General features: G+C 40.9%; 1 pseudogene; it reads left to right on the top strand.

Moving 5' to 3' along the window:
- The first annotated feature begins 5711 nt into the window (after window positions 1–5711).
- On the top strand, window positions 5712–7846 carry LOC122037577 (annotated as a pseudogene).
- Window positions 7847–13783: the final 5937 nt, after the last annotated feature.

Here is a 13783-nt window from a genome sequence, read left to right as displayed (position 1 = left end):
CTGCATGTTCCTCCTGAGTTCCTGAGTAGATAAGAATGTCATCGATAAACACAATAACAAACTTATCTAAATACTCCCTGAATACTCTGTTCATGAGATCCATGAATGTAGCTGGAGCATTGGTCACGCCAAAGGGCATGACCACGAACTCGTAGTGTCCGTATCTGGTTCTGAATGTTGTCTTTGGTATATCCCCTTCTTTAACCTTTACCTGATGATAACCTGATCTGAGATCTACCTTAGAGAACACTGATGCCCCCTTCAGCTGATCAAATAGGTCATCTATTCTGGGAAGAGGATACCTATTTTTGATTGTGACCTGGTTCAGTGATCTGTAGTCTATGCACAGTCGCATGCTTCCATCCTTCTTCTTCACGAACAACACAGGCGCTCCCCATGGTGAGTGACTCGGGCGTATGAAACCCTTGTCAAGAAGCTCCTGTAATTGCTCCTGAAGTTCCTTCAGTTCTGCTGGAGCCATGCGGTATGGTGCCTTGGAAATTGGATTTGTGCCGGGAATAAGCTCTATCTCAAATTCAATCTCACATGTCCACGTTTTTGTTCTGCCCCTTTGTTGACTATAAATGCTAGGCTTCTATGTCTAGAGGTAGATCTTTGAATCCCCCTAGATGTAATAATTGTTGGATAAGCATCTTGCATTCTTCATTTCCCAATTGGTATATTTTAATTCTTAGGCTTTATTGAGGTCTTGGTTAATAATTTCCAGTTTGCAGTATACTTGTCCCTATCCCAGTATTCGAGTCGATTTTCACCAATAATGTCATATCATTTCTAGCACTATCGATCAGAAAAGAGCTCCCTGTCTGCTATAATGACCGACACTGCTCTAAGCCAGTGCGTGGACGCCATGATCTCTCCTGAAGGTAGCGTCGTCAAAAACTGACCGCTGAGTATCTCTGGAGGTACCTCTAATTTTTCGGAGAACATCCTGGCTATATATGAATGGGTTGCCCCAGTATCAAATAGAACAGTAGCACTATACTGAAAAATGCTAATCTGACCTGTGACAACTGTCGAGGCATTGGCTACGTCCTCTCTGGTGAGTGCGTAGATCCTCGCATTCGCTAAAGCTGGAGGGGCTTCTAATCTGCCCTGGCTGATAAGTGGACCTTCTAGAGCGGCCTGCATCTGATGTAACTGAGCTGGCTGGCCTGAATCTGCTGTGGCTGAGGAAGACTGGTCTTGTTCGGGCACTGTTTGGCCATGTGCCCTTCCTGTCCACATTCAAAGCATCCTCGGGCGCCCTTGCGACAAACTCCTGGGTGGAATTTCCCACAAGTAGCACACTTTGGATAACTGGGTCGCTTGCTAGATGGTCCTCCTTTTGAGTCACTCCCTGATTTGCGCTTGCTGTTGGAGTTCCCTTTCCAGTTGGAGCTGTGGCCTTGCTGTTTCTGAGTGTGAGAGCTTCCTTGGCCTTTGGACTCTGAGGAGACTTGCTTCTGTTGCTTCATGCTGTTCTGGTAATGCTCTGTGGTCAAGGCACTGCTCACTAGCTCCTCCGTGGTCTGTGGCCTATGAATGCCACCAGCCACGTTCACTGCAATCTCGGGCCTCAGCATCTTGAGCATCAACCGGACTCGTTCCTTCTCTGTGCTGACTAACTCTGGACATAGACGAGCCAACCTGTTGAATTTCTTCACGGCTTCCTCCACTGAAAGGTTGCCCTGACGAAACTCCGTGAACTCGTCGTAGTGGCGGTTTGTAACCCGCATGTGAAAGAACTCCTCGAAGAATTCCTTCTCGAAGTCAGCCCATAACATCTGGTTCACTGGGCGCTTCGTTCTGATCCTTTCCCACCACATGCGTGCGTCTCCTGTCAGGCAGAAGGAGGCACATTTCACCTTCTCCTGTTCTGGCCAGTCCAGAAGCTCCATCGTGCTTTCCAGTATTTTGAACCAGGCTTGCGCATCCCATGATTCACTAGTGCCTGAGAAGTTCTCTGGCTTGACTCGCTGCCACTGGATCAGATAGGCTTCCTTCCTTGGCTCAGCTGCTGGGACTGCTGGTGCTGGGGCTGGTGCTGCCGGCTGAGCTGGTGGAACCTCTAAGACTACTGGAGTCGTCAGATTTGGCTCCGGGGTGACTGTGGGGGTATGGCTATCTCCTGTTGCTGTTCAGCTAGCTGCTGCTGTAACTGAGCCACTAATGCTGTAAGATCTGGAGGAGGCACTGAACTGCCTGCCTCTTGCTGGGGCTCAGTGGCTAGTGCCCTTTTAGCTGGGCGTCCTCGTGCCATTTCTAATGACATAGAGAACATATGTATAACTAATACTATCACAGTTATATAATTTCTAATATCATGTTTAATCTACCATGTACTAACAAGCAACAAGCATGTAACATGAACTGTAACTATAAGCAAGAAGCATATAATATGAACTGTAACTATAAATCAGAACAATAAAGAGAGTAGAGGTATCCTTACTTGGAAGCTGCAGGTACAATGCTGATGTGTGTAGGAAGCATGAAACACTGCTCCGATACCACTCTGTAACGACCCGCCTTCTAACTACTAGGCTATAAGGCGAATCGCTACAGTTTACTGTGCTACTGTAGCTAAATTACTAATGCGGAAACTGGGCTGAATAAAATTTTTCTTTTACTAAACTATTGTGGTTGTCTCTGTTAACTCTGTGAGAGTGAGATTTCATGTCCCACTACCTTCTAGATGTTTATAGCTAGGCTGAGGAGGCGAAATTGGAGCTTTGGATCGGTCCGTGGAACGATCCCTCGACCCCCACGCGAACACTGGCTGGATCGGTCTGGGGACCGATCCAGTAGAGGCTGGATCGGTCGGTAGACCGATCCAGGAACCTGCAGAATCCTGGGTTCGCTACTGTCCCGTGATGGATCGGTCGGCAGACCGATCCAGGTATGTCTGGATCGGTCGGCTGACCGATCCAGGCACCTGGAATACCTGGGATCACTACTGTATCGCGCTGGATCGGTCGGCTGACCGATCCAGGAGGATACAGTAGCATACTGTATCGGTCTGGCGGTGGCACAGCTCAGACCCTGATCGGTCTGGAGACCGATCAGAGTCTGATTTCACCCGGAAGTTCTGATTTCAGCACTTTGGCGTGCCAAAACCTCACACAGCAGTTCTAAATCAATTGAAGCTACTTCTAACATGCATCAACAAGCATTTCCAGAAATGACTACTAACAATCTAACTCGTTCTTTCATAGTTTAGTATGTTCCAAAACTAAAGGTGCATAAAGATGAAAGTACTAAACCATAAACTGTAAAGTGCTAAGGTAAACATGCTAAAAAGTCTAATGTTCATCCTGCTAAGTCCCCTAAGGACCTTTGATTCCAGTTCCACACACACACCATCTTCGCATTGTCCTCCAGCCTCCACTGCTAGTCCATTTTCCTTTTACCTGTATCTGCAGTATAAGGAAAATAGTATCTGTAAGCTAAGAGCTTAGTAAGAAACCATCTACCTCACTAAATCATGCATACGATGCAAATATGCTTTTAAATCATGCTTTTGAAAAACATACTGAAGATGCAAGCATGGCATGGCATGGTATCATACAAGCATGGCATATCTAATACTGAGCATATAAAGTGAACTTAAAACTAGCATAGAAACTGAACTGAAACAACATGCTGAGCTAAGCTATCTAAACTGAAGCTGCAATCAAACTCAACTAGCATAACTGTTTTTGAGTTTTGAAAACTAATACATAATAAGTGAAAATAATAAACATGCTGTTGGGCCCGGCAACCGTACTTGCTGTGCGCGCATCCCTACTAGACCCGGGTTTGCAAGTCCCGAATTTGGTAGGGATAACTAGGTTATCTAAACCTAGGGACCGACTATGGGAGCCCAGCCCAATGGATATCTAATCCAGTACGGTGCCAACTGAAAGTAAAATACTGAAGTAGCTAATACTGTTTTGCTGAAACTAGGTTATCTGGACCTAGAGGCGACTATGGGAGCCCACCCATTGGATATCTAATCCATATCGGCTATAATAACTGAGTATACTGAATAGATACTTCTAATGTATCTAACTGAGCTGTTGAAGATGCCTAGGGTGCATTTTTACTAAACTAGCTATTTTACCGAACACCTAGCGTGCCCTAACTCGCCTCTCTATTAGGGAGACCACCTCTAGGCACCCGACAACGTCTAACCTCCTATCTGAAGAGGGAAGACATGCCCGGCCCATCTAAAGGTGTTCAACTAAGACCCTAATCTGAAAAGAGAGTTAAATACACCCTAGATATCGATAAAACAATCTGCATACATCCTACTAAAGCATAAAACTCAAACGGAGCTATTATACTGCAGGTGAGGGGTTTCTTACCTCAATCGTAAGGTTTTCTTACGATTCTATCCGCTAGGTTTTCCGGAAAACTGATCCTCTCGACGATCCGTTCACGTCTTCGCGTTCCTCTCGCGGAGATGAACCTTTTTCGTGTTGGAGTCGTCGCCGGAAAGTGATCCGAGAGCCTTGGGGCTTGGGCGCCGAGAGAGGGAGAGGAGAAGGGGTGTTCGGCGGTGAGGGTTTGGAGAGGGAAAAGTGGCGTGAGGTGAGGAGGTGCCGAACCAAAACTTCAAAATAAACCAAACCCCAACTTAAGTTTTCTATTTATACTTAGTGATAAGTTCCGCCCAAATCCCACTTAACTAGGATTGTTCCCCTTTCCTTTCAGCACAGCCCTGCTGGGTCCACTGGTTACTAGCCTTGTCCACTAAACCATAGGTCTCGGGTTCAATCCCCGCCTAGGCCGTTTTACGCTTATATTTATTTTTTTGCCACTTCCGCTACTCGGAAAATTCCGGAAAAATATCTAAAAATTCCAGAAAAATCGTAGAATAATTCTAATGCAAGTTTGAGAATTTTCGGGCGTTATAGTCGGACCCTGTAACGCGAACTCTTACATATTTATCACAACACCCAAGTTCTAAAGATGTAGCGGTCATTGCCAAGACGTTACAGTCGGACCCTGCAACACGTTCCTTCCGGGGAACAACCTAACATTAGCATAATAGTTTAATGAATTCATTCATTAAACATTTGCCATAGTTTAACGTTGGCTAGCAACCTAATGCAACCCTCCTCTTTTATCCGGGCTTGGGACCGGCCATGACCGGTCATCATGGGCGGAGTTAATTCCATATTATTTTTTTCCTACTTTAGTAAAAATGTTAAACATGGTAAACATGGCCGCGTTTTAAATAAATAAATAACAAATCCTTTGCCTCCTCACTTCGGACGACGAGTTTCTATCATCTTCTGTAAGCAGATCCCACCGAATCGTTACCCCCAATTTGCTTCCCTTCTTTACCTTTGTCCCGCTTCCCGTTGATTCTTCTGCAATCTCGGATCGGTCTTCGTCTTTCTCGTTAGTTCTTACTGGACGAAGCATGATATTTGATGAGGGAAGATTTTTGATCGACCGTTGCGCCTTCGGGAAGAAACCGAGGTCATTGCTTGCTTTCGCCTTCTGAAAGTTCAAACCCATCGTATTATTTTAGGTTTTGTGAATTTTAGGGATGCAGCGCAGGTTGACGATTTCCGCCTCATATGAAACTTATAGAATGCTTTAGCGTCGCGATTTGTGTCTAGGGCTATAACTTTTCTTGAACTACGTTTTATTTTCATAAGTGGTGGTGCTCTTTCTGAGCGCAAGAAGAGAGATCTGCTGCTGGAACTTTGTTGGTTCATGCAATGCCGGAGAAAGAGATCCGTGAAGATGATTTCCTAAACATGGACACCATAATGAGCCATTCGCAGGTTAGCAATGTCTAAACTTTGAATTGTTGTTTTGTTCTACTTGCATTATAATATGGGCTTGTTTCTGAATATATCTTCTTATACTTCTTCTAGATGTTGATTTTTTTCTGGTTCGCTGCCTATATATCAACTCTGATAGTTCTCAATACTCTCAAACTTTTTTTGTTTGAACTATATGTGATTATGGACCCCTATTATGATTCTTATCTTTAATCTTTCAGAAATTAGAAGAAGAGCTACAAAAACTGGGACTGAAAATTAAACATCATGAGGACAACCTGAAATTTCTCAAGGCTCAGATTGATGGAATTGATGAATCGATTCTAGATTTGCAAGGTGGAATATCTATCTTCCTTTAGCACTAGAACCAAATAAAATAACAATGTTTCTTATTCTATGTCCATCGAAACTTCTTCTCTTTGATGATTGCACTCTGATAGTTGAATTGTTCTTTTTTGATACTGTTGCATAATGTTTTGTTGTAGTCCTGTGCCCTGATAAAGGAATTTTCCACAGTTGAACTTGGCCAATATCATTCTAGAGCACTGGAAACTGAAAACAGCATTGTATCTCTTGAGAAATCTGAAAATCGTACTGTTGAAAACATACTAAGCAAGATCGAAGTGTGGCTGGTATTATAAAACTTGATCATTGTCCACTAGCAGCAAAGTTACCATTGACGAAGGATGTGCTAGGTGTAGTAGCAACACTTGGGAAAGTGCATGACGATAACCTTAGTAGGTCAAGTGATTTAGTCAATCCTCAGGTTAATTTTGTTGACTGACCACTAGCCATCTGGGAGCATATTACAAGAGATTTCTGATAGCATGTTCCTTATGTAACTCTCTGCAGGATTTTATCAGAGTACTTAGGCTTGGAGAATATGATGGCTGTAGTTTGCAAGACATATGAAGGTGTTATGGCTCTTGAGAAATATAATAAGGATGGCATGATAGAGAGAAGATCTGGTCTTAATGGACTTGGTCTCTCTGTTGCACGAAATATACAAGCAAGATATCTCGTCTATTGTATTGAGAATTTGAGGCAAGTATTTATAAATTGAATTAATCATACCCTACCACCTTTTCCTGGTTAAAATGTATTGCATAGGATTTGAATTTTGATTTCCTTTTCTCTTTTTCCAGACCTTATGTTGGTGAATTTATACCTGAGGATCTATAGAGGAGACTTGCTTTGCTGAAGCCAAGACTAGCTAATGGGGAAACTCCACCTGAATTTATAGGTTTTGCTGTTAATATGACTGATCTGGACCGTATGCACTTGGCTTACATCACACCTAATGGACTTGGCCTTCGTGAGACTCTCTTTTATAGCTTATTTTCTCTCTTGCAAGTGTATAAAACCAGATCTGGTATGCAATGTGCTATGCCTTATATAAGTGATGGAGCTATCTCCCTAGATGGGGATATAATGAAAAACAATGGCGTATTTTACCTTGGTGACAGGTATTATATCTTACATTGTAAATAGATAGCGTCTTTTTCATTAAGCAGAAGCACTTCTATTTTATAGGCTTTGCAAGAATCAAAATTTCCAATCAACTCTTTTAGTTATGATTCATATTTTTTCTTAACCTTCAAAGGAATTGTTTGCAGCCAAAAAGGAAGAGAGCATAAACTACCTTAAAGAGACTGCACTGAATTGGAAACAAGTTTCTCCCTATATATGTAGACAGAATATACGGCCTTTATTATGGTATAGGATTTACACAGATATTTTAACAGTCAACAAAGAATAACTTCAATGTCTTCTAGATATTCCAAATGCCAATTAATCCATGAGCATGAAACAAAATCCTCTCATAGAACATTTTTTTAAAAAAATAAATAAATAAATAAAGGTTTGTTTTTGAAGATGGTGCTTTTGACATCAAATAGGCTCCATTTTTTTCCACAGTTTTCGTATTTTATTGGTTTTTCTTTCCATGCAATATGATCTTTGCTGCTAACTATGGTTTCCATGTAAGTTGATCTTTAATGCATTTTTGCTATTGCAGGGCGTGGAAAATAAATATAACTACTTTCAAAGGAGGTGAAGAGATCCAATGAACAAAAACCAAAGAAAAATAATTATAACTAGTTTCCAAGGAGGCGAAGCGATGGCCCCTACTCCCGAGCTTATTACTGTTTAGTAGATGTCATATGTCCACACAAGTTTTGTCAACAGGGTAAATAGACTTAGACTTTAACGTTTTAGCAATTGCGAGGGTAACCAAAAAAAAAAAGGAAGGTGTAGCAGCAACTACTGCCTAATTGCTACAGCGGACAGTAATAAGGTAAAAATCAATTTTTACCCAGTTGATGTACAGGCGCACATAAAATGTTTAGGGGCAATATCTTATAGAAAATGAAGATACTTGATCCGGCGGTAAGAACAGGGGACCCCATCCAGCGAAGTCAACGCCACGGGGAAATCAAAGTGGTAGGTGTCCGTCCGGAGATGGATGGGTCCGACCGGCTGACCGGCCGTCCGGAGTCTGGCTGATGGTTAAAGGCGCCCTGTCGGAAGGCAGGGTTCCGGCGCTCAGTGGAAAAGATCGCAGAGCCGAGCGGACCGCACGTTCGGTCAAAGCCACAAGGTGACATACTGCTAATAGTCCCCACAAAAGTACGTGATCTCCAAGTAAGCCATCGCATACGTCCGGCCGGATGTCGCGGAAGCTAGCCGGCCGGCCGGACTCTCTCCAGGGAGTAAGGACAAAAGGACCAGTGACATCTTTTTCTGACAACAGATATGTTTCGCATGTAAGTCATACTCCGAATCTTATCACAAGGGGTTCCGTTGTCTCATCGAAGACGTGCTTGGACTGTAGCGGTATGGGGTCAGGTAAGCTCACTGACAGGCCCTTACCAGGGTATGGGCTGAGGACACTTGCACACTTCGAGACGTGTGCACTCGCTTCTCCGCTGGCCTATATAAAGGCCCTCATCCTTCGCCGGAGGTACGCACTCTACGAGTTTTGGAGCCACTTTTTCTCTATTGAGCTTTGCCAGACTTGAGCGTCGGAGGGTCGCCGCCGGGAACCCCTTCCCGGCCCGACTTCTGTGCAGGTCCGCCAGAGGTTCGTGCAACCAGTCGAAGATCCACGTCAGCCGCCGAGAGCGCCACGTGCCCAGCGTCCGTTGATTCAGCGTTCAGACATGATCAATACTAATATGATGACTTATCATGTAGCTGCTACACGTTATAGCAGCTTCATGGACAGGTAGCTGCTACAGCCGTGTAGTGATTAAATGTTGATGTAGCTACTATAACTTATAGCGTCCTTACATTTGGTTGATATCACTACACTTTTTCTTTCTCCATCTTCTCCTGCACCTTCTCTGTCTTCATCCTTTCCTGCACTTTATAGTCAAGAGGTATGAATTCAAATTTTGAACAAGCTTGGCCTCAACTATTATCCGAGAAAGAGTGATCCCTAGTAGAGGCGACGCAAGCTCTGGATCTTCATCGCTCACATCAGGGTGACCTTAAGTTGCGTCTCTTTGCTACTCATTCCTAGATTCAAGCCGAGGTCGCCTTAAAGGAAAAAGCCTATTTGGACTTAAAGCAAAGGACCGTCGAACTAGATGAACTAGGATTGAAGCATGCTTCAGCGATCACCATCCTCACAAAGAAGATTCAAGCAGATGGTCGACTAATATCGCAACAACAGCAAGTTTTGGAGCAGCAAGCAGGTCAAATAAAGTCATTGCAATATGAATTAAACCGAGCTAAGTCGAAGATAGGCTCTATTTCCCAGACCAGGGAAGGTAAGTCTAATAAACGTAGTCGGATGGAGCAAGCGTCGCATCTTTATCCAGCGTGTTATTCAGTCACACGACCTTATCTAGGGTGGGAGGAACAATCCGGTCCCTCCTCGAGGCACCGAAACACCTATTAACGCGACCATCCATTTGTTGGAAAACATGAAATTTCAGGTTGTGTACGTTGTATTGTAAATCATAATAGTATACAATTTTATTCATGTATATCAAATCCAAATATAGTCTCCGAGTCTTTCTTCGCTTACGCTCAATAAGATGTTAGTCTGTCTGTTGATCTCAGTTTTTTATTTAGATCACCTACATTGAGCTTCTACACGGTTTATCAGATAACGTATAACTCACTTACAAGCTGCTAGATGCTGTAGCATTTACTGCAACACCTTACAGCAGGTAGTTGTCAGATGCGACTACAACATGTATCAGCTTCTCAAGAATAGATGCTAAACTGTGCAGCAGTTACTATGGATTAGCTGCTATACATTTTCGAAGTAATCACACAGACACGTGAGCTGCCATATCGTGTAGCAGTTACTGTGGTTAGCTACTACATATTGTAGCAGCTGCTCCCGATATGTGTGCTACCACAACGTGTAGCAGTTACTGCGAATTAGATGCTTCCCTTTATAGCAGATACTCCACAGTTGTGAGCTGCGACAATATGTTACAGAAATCAGAATAATCACAACAGCTAGTTGGCAGTAGTTCATAGATAATGTAGCAGCTACTTATAAGAAAACAGTGTAGTAGCTATAATTACATTTATTCCTTTATTGACAATATTGTGAATACAATTACATTTCGATTACATCATAAGTTTAATATAAACAGTGGTCAGAAGGCCTAGGAGTGCTCACATTGTTCTCACCGATTATATCATTTTCGTAATGGTCGAGTTGCATCCACAGTAATCTCCATGAACGATCACCCTTGATCAACGTACTCAGTGTACTGAACACAATACACCATGTTGTTATTTTCCATGTCCCTCATGTCACTTGGTCGAGGATGGGTAAAATCCGAGGAGGAGAGAATCCTACTCCATGAGGATTCCTCAGGGCGACGAAGAAGCCCTTTGTCGTGCACACACGATTTAAGGCAGAAGTGAGACCTTTGCCTGAGTAGCCGACCATCATTCGCGTATGTTGATGGGAGCTAGACAATGGTGTTCGCATTAAGGAAATACATTTACGAGTATGGAACCATACTCTAGAGGGTGGAAGGCTAGTTGACCACTTTGGCTTTCCCGATTTGGGACCTTGATACATTTCAAGATTTATAGAGGATGACATGAAAGGAATGACGAAGATGGTGGCGAGAAAATGTGGCCAATCCATGAATCTGTTGCTCGTTTTCCTTTGTGACATTCATGGACGTTGCGACCCTCTATTATATAGGGAAATCAGGTATAGTCACGATCCCACACATACCTTTCTGACAAAGCAACATAAAAGACAACTAGTCACGGGTCATGATTTATGACAGCTATGTGTAGTCATATGTGTGATGGCTGCTCTGAGTGATCATTCTAGGGTTGATGCCGGTTATGAGTGGTCATTCTAGGGACACTCAAAGATTTATGCTACAATGTACATATCCTAAATACGACACGCTATTAAAGCAACTTGGACCCTAACATGCTACAACGTGGAGCAGATACGTGGAAATTATGCTGCTATAACGTGTAGCAGCTAATTAGATAGTAAACTGCTACAATATAGAGCAGTTACTTGGTAATTCATTTTAATATAAGTTTTATTTCCAATCTTATCTTACTATATTCTTTTTGGGGGTGAATATAAATGATCTATTTGATTAGGATATGGAAAAGCAAATTAATTGGTTTAGTTGTGGCTGGTTTAATTATACTAATTAAAGAGAACAAACAAAACAAATTTACACAGAAGACAAGAATTTTACCGAGGAGCCATCGCAAAATATATTTAGAAATGACGACCTCGGTTGATTCGCAACAGCATATTAACCGCAGAACGAAGTAAATTTTAATTTTAATCACTCTCGAAATAAAGCTCGGAAGGAGCCTTGATGAAAGTGAGAATTTTGTGGTGCAAATGGAGGGGGCGCCCCTACCCCCCTATATATAGGGGGCTTTGGGCGCCCGGGGTCAAGTAGGGTGGGGCGCCCGGAGTCCCTTCCGGGCGCCCCGGGTCAGTATACCAGGGGCGCTAGGCCCTAGTTTTTTACTCCGGTTTTGATTTTTTTTTAATTAAAGTTATTTAAGTTAAAAGGAAAAAAAAAATTTTAAAAAGTTTTTAAGTTTAATAACAATTTTTAAATTAAAGAAAAATTAAGTTTAATAAATTTTAAAGTAAAAAAATTAATTTTAAAATAAAATTTTTAGTTAAAAAAATAAGTTTAATTTTAAAATAGATTTTTAAGTTTAAAAATTTGAGTTTAATTTTAAAATAAATTTTTAAGTTAAAAAAATTTAAGTTAAAATTTTAAAATAAATTTTTAAGTAAAAGTTATTTAAGTTTAATTTTTAAAATAAATTTTTAAGTTAAAAAAAATTTAAGTTTAATTTTTTTAAAAAAAAAATTAAGTTAAAAAAAATTAATTTAAGTTTAATTTTTAAAATAATTTTTTTAGTAAAAAAATTAATTTAAGTTTAATTTTTTTTTTTAAATAAATTTTTTAAAAAAATTTAAGTTTAATTTTAAAAATAAAGTTTTAAGTTAAAAAAAATTAATTTTAAAGTAAAATTTTTAAGTTAAAAAAAAAAATTTTAAAGTAAAATTTTTAAGTTAAAAAAAAAAATTTTAAAGTAAAATTTTTAAGTTAAAAAAATTAATTTTAATGTAAATTTTTTAAGTTAAAAAAAAAATTAAATTTTAAAATGTTAATTTAATTTAATTGATTTAATTTAATTAATCTAAATTTAATTTAATTTAATTTAATTTAATTTTAATTTTAATTAATTTAATTTAAATTTTAATTAATTTAATTTTAAATTAATTCCATTTCATTTTTGGTTTTTAGTCATTTCACTCGATCTATGTTTTCAATTAAGGAATCCTATAATTTTGTGAGATGAATTAGTTTCAATTTTAGGGTTTGTTTTTAAACTGTGTTAGATTCAGGTTTAACTTTAGGTTCAACAAATAGACATTCTCTGGATAAACTTCTGGGCTATGGTGAGTCACTCGGACATCATTAAAGTAACTATACTTTCTAGGTTTTCCAAATAATTTTATCCACTGGACTTAGTACAATACCTTGGTCTAACTGGTTAGGATCCATAAAGGGTAGCTTCGGTCAGTTCCACTTAGCCAAATGCACCAGGTCGAAGTCATATCTTCCTAGACATGCATAGACTAAGCTTCCCTAACGTACTATCATCCAAAACTTCACCAGTACCATTTTTCAAGTTAAACTTAAACCCTTTTTAACTAGCCCTAGTTACTCTATCGGGTAGGTTGGTTAAGATTACCCTGTCGGGTAGGTTGGTTAGGGTTACCCTATCGGGTAGGTTAGTTTTGGAGGTGCCAGCTATTCTGGAGCCTCTCCCTGAATTATTGGCCTTTAATTTAATTTTTTAGTTCTAGGTTTATGTCTATTTCTTTTATAGTTATAATTTACTTGGTGATAGTCCAAGTTTTGGTGAGTTTTAAAATATTTAGATTTTGAATTTTTGTGTTTAGGTTTGTATTCTGGTTTTTTAGCTGGGTTTAGATCGTCGTTAGACAGGTTAGTTTTACCCTACTGATGATCGCGCCAGTGCCATGATAGTAATTCAACCTAGTACGAGATGAACCGTTGATTCACACAATTGCTCATCACGATTGGTTGAAAAACTAGTGGCGCGAAGCTACCATGTGCTGGATAATGACAGAATACCTAAGTCAGAATCTTAGCTAGTAAGTAGTGCCTTTGTCCACCGTTGGCATCTTGACCTTTCGTAGGGGCATTCGCCCCCACGGGCATGTGTCTTAGATGCAACCCTCGTGGTGGATATACCGCGAAACGGTTGCCTTTGATTACAACTCCGCGTTACGGTGGATAGAATCTTTTGCAGACGACTTATAAGTGACGCGACATTGTAAGTGATAAAGTGGTCTTGCTGCCACGATCCACTGAGATCTAGCCTTTCGTCGGTCGAATTTGCCCCCCCCCCCCTCCCCCCACACACACACACCCCATTGTAAGCGCCATCGGCCAGTGGGCTCCCCATTCGACCCGTATTGAAACATGGACCAAGGA

This window comes from Zingiber officinale, unplaced genomic scaffold, assembly GCF_018446385.1.
Source record: "Zingiber officinale cultivar Zhangliang unplaced genomic scaffold, Zo_v1.1 ctg63, whole genome shotgun sequence".
Classification (NCBI taxonomy): domain Eukaryota; kingdom Viridiplantae; phylum Streptophyta; class Magnoliopsida; order Zingiberales; family Zingiberaceae; genus Zingiber; species Zingiber officinale.
This window is presented reverse-complemented; position numbering and strand designations above follow the sequence as displayed.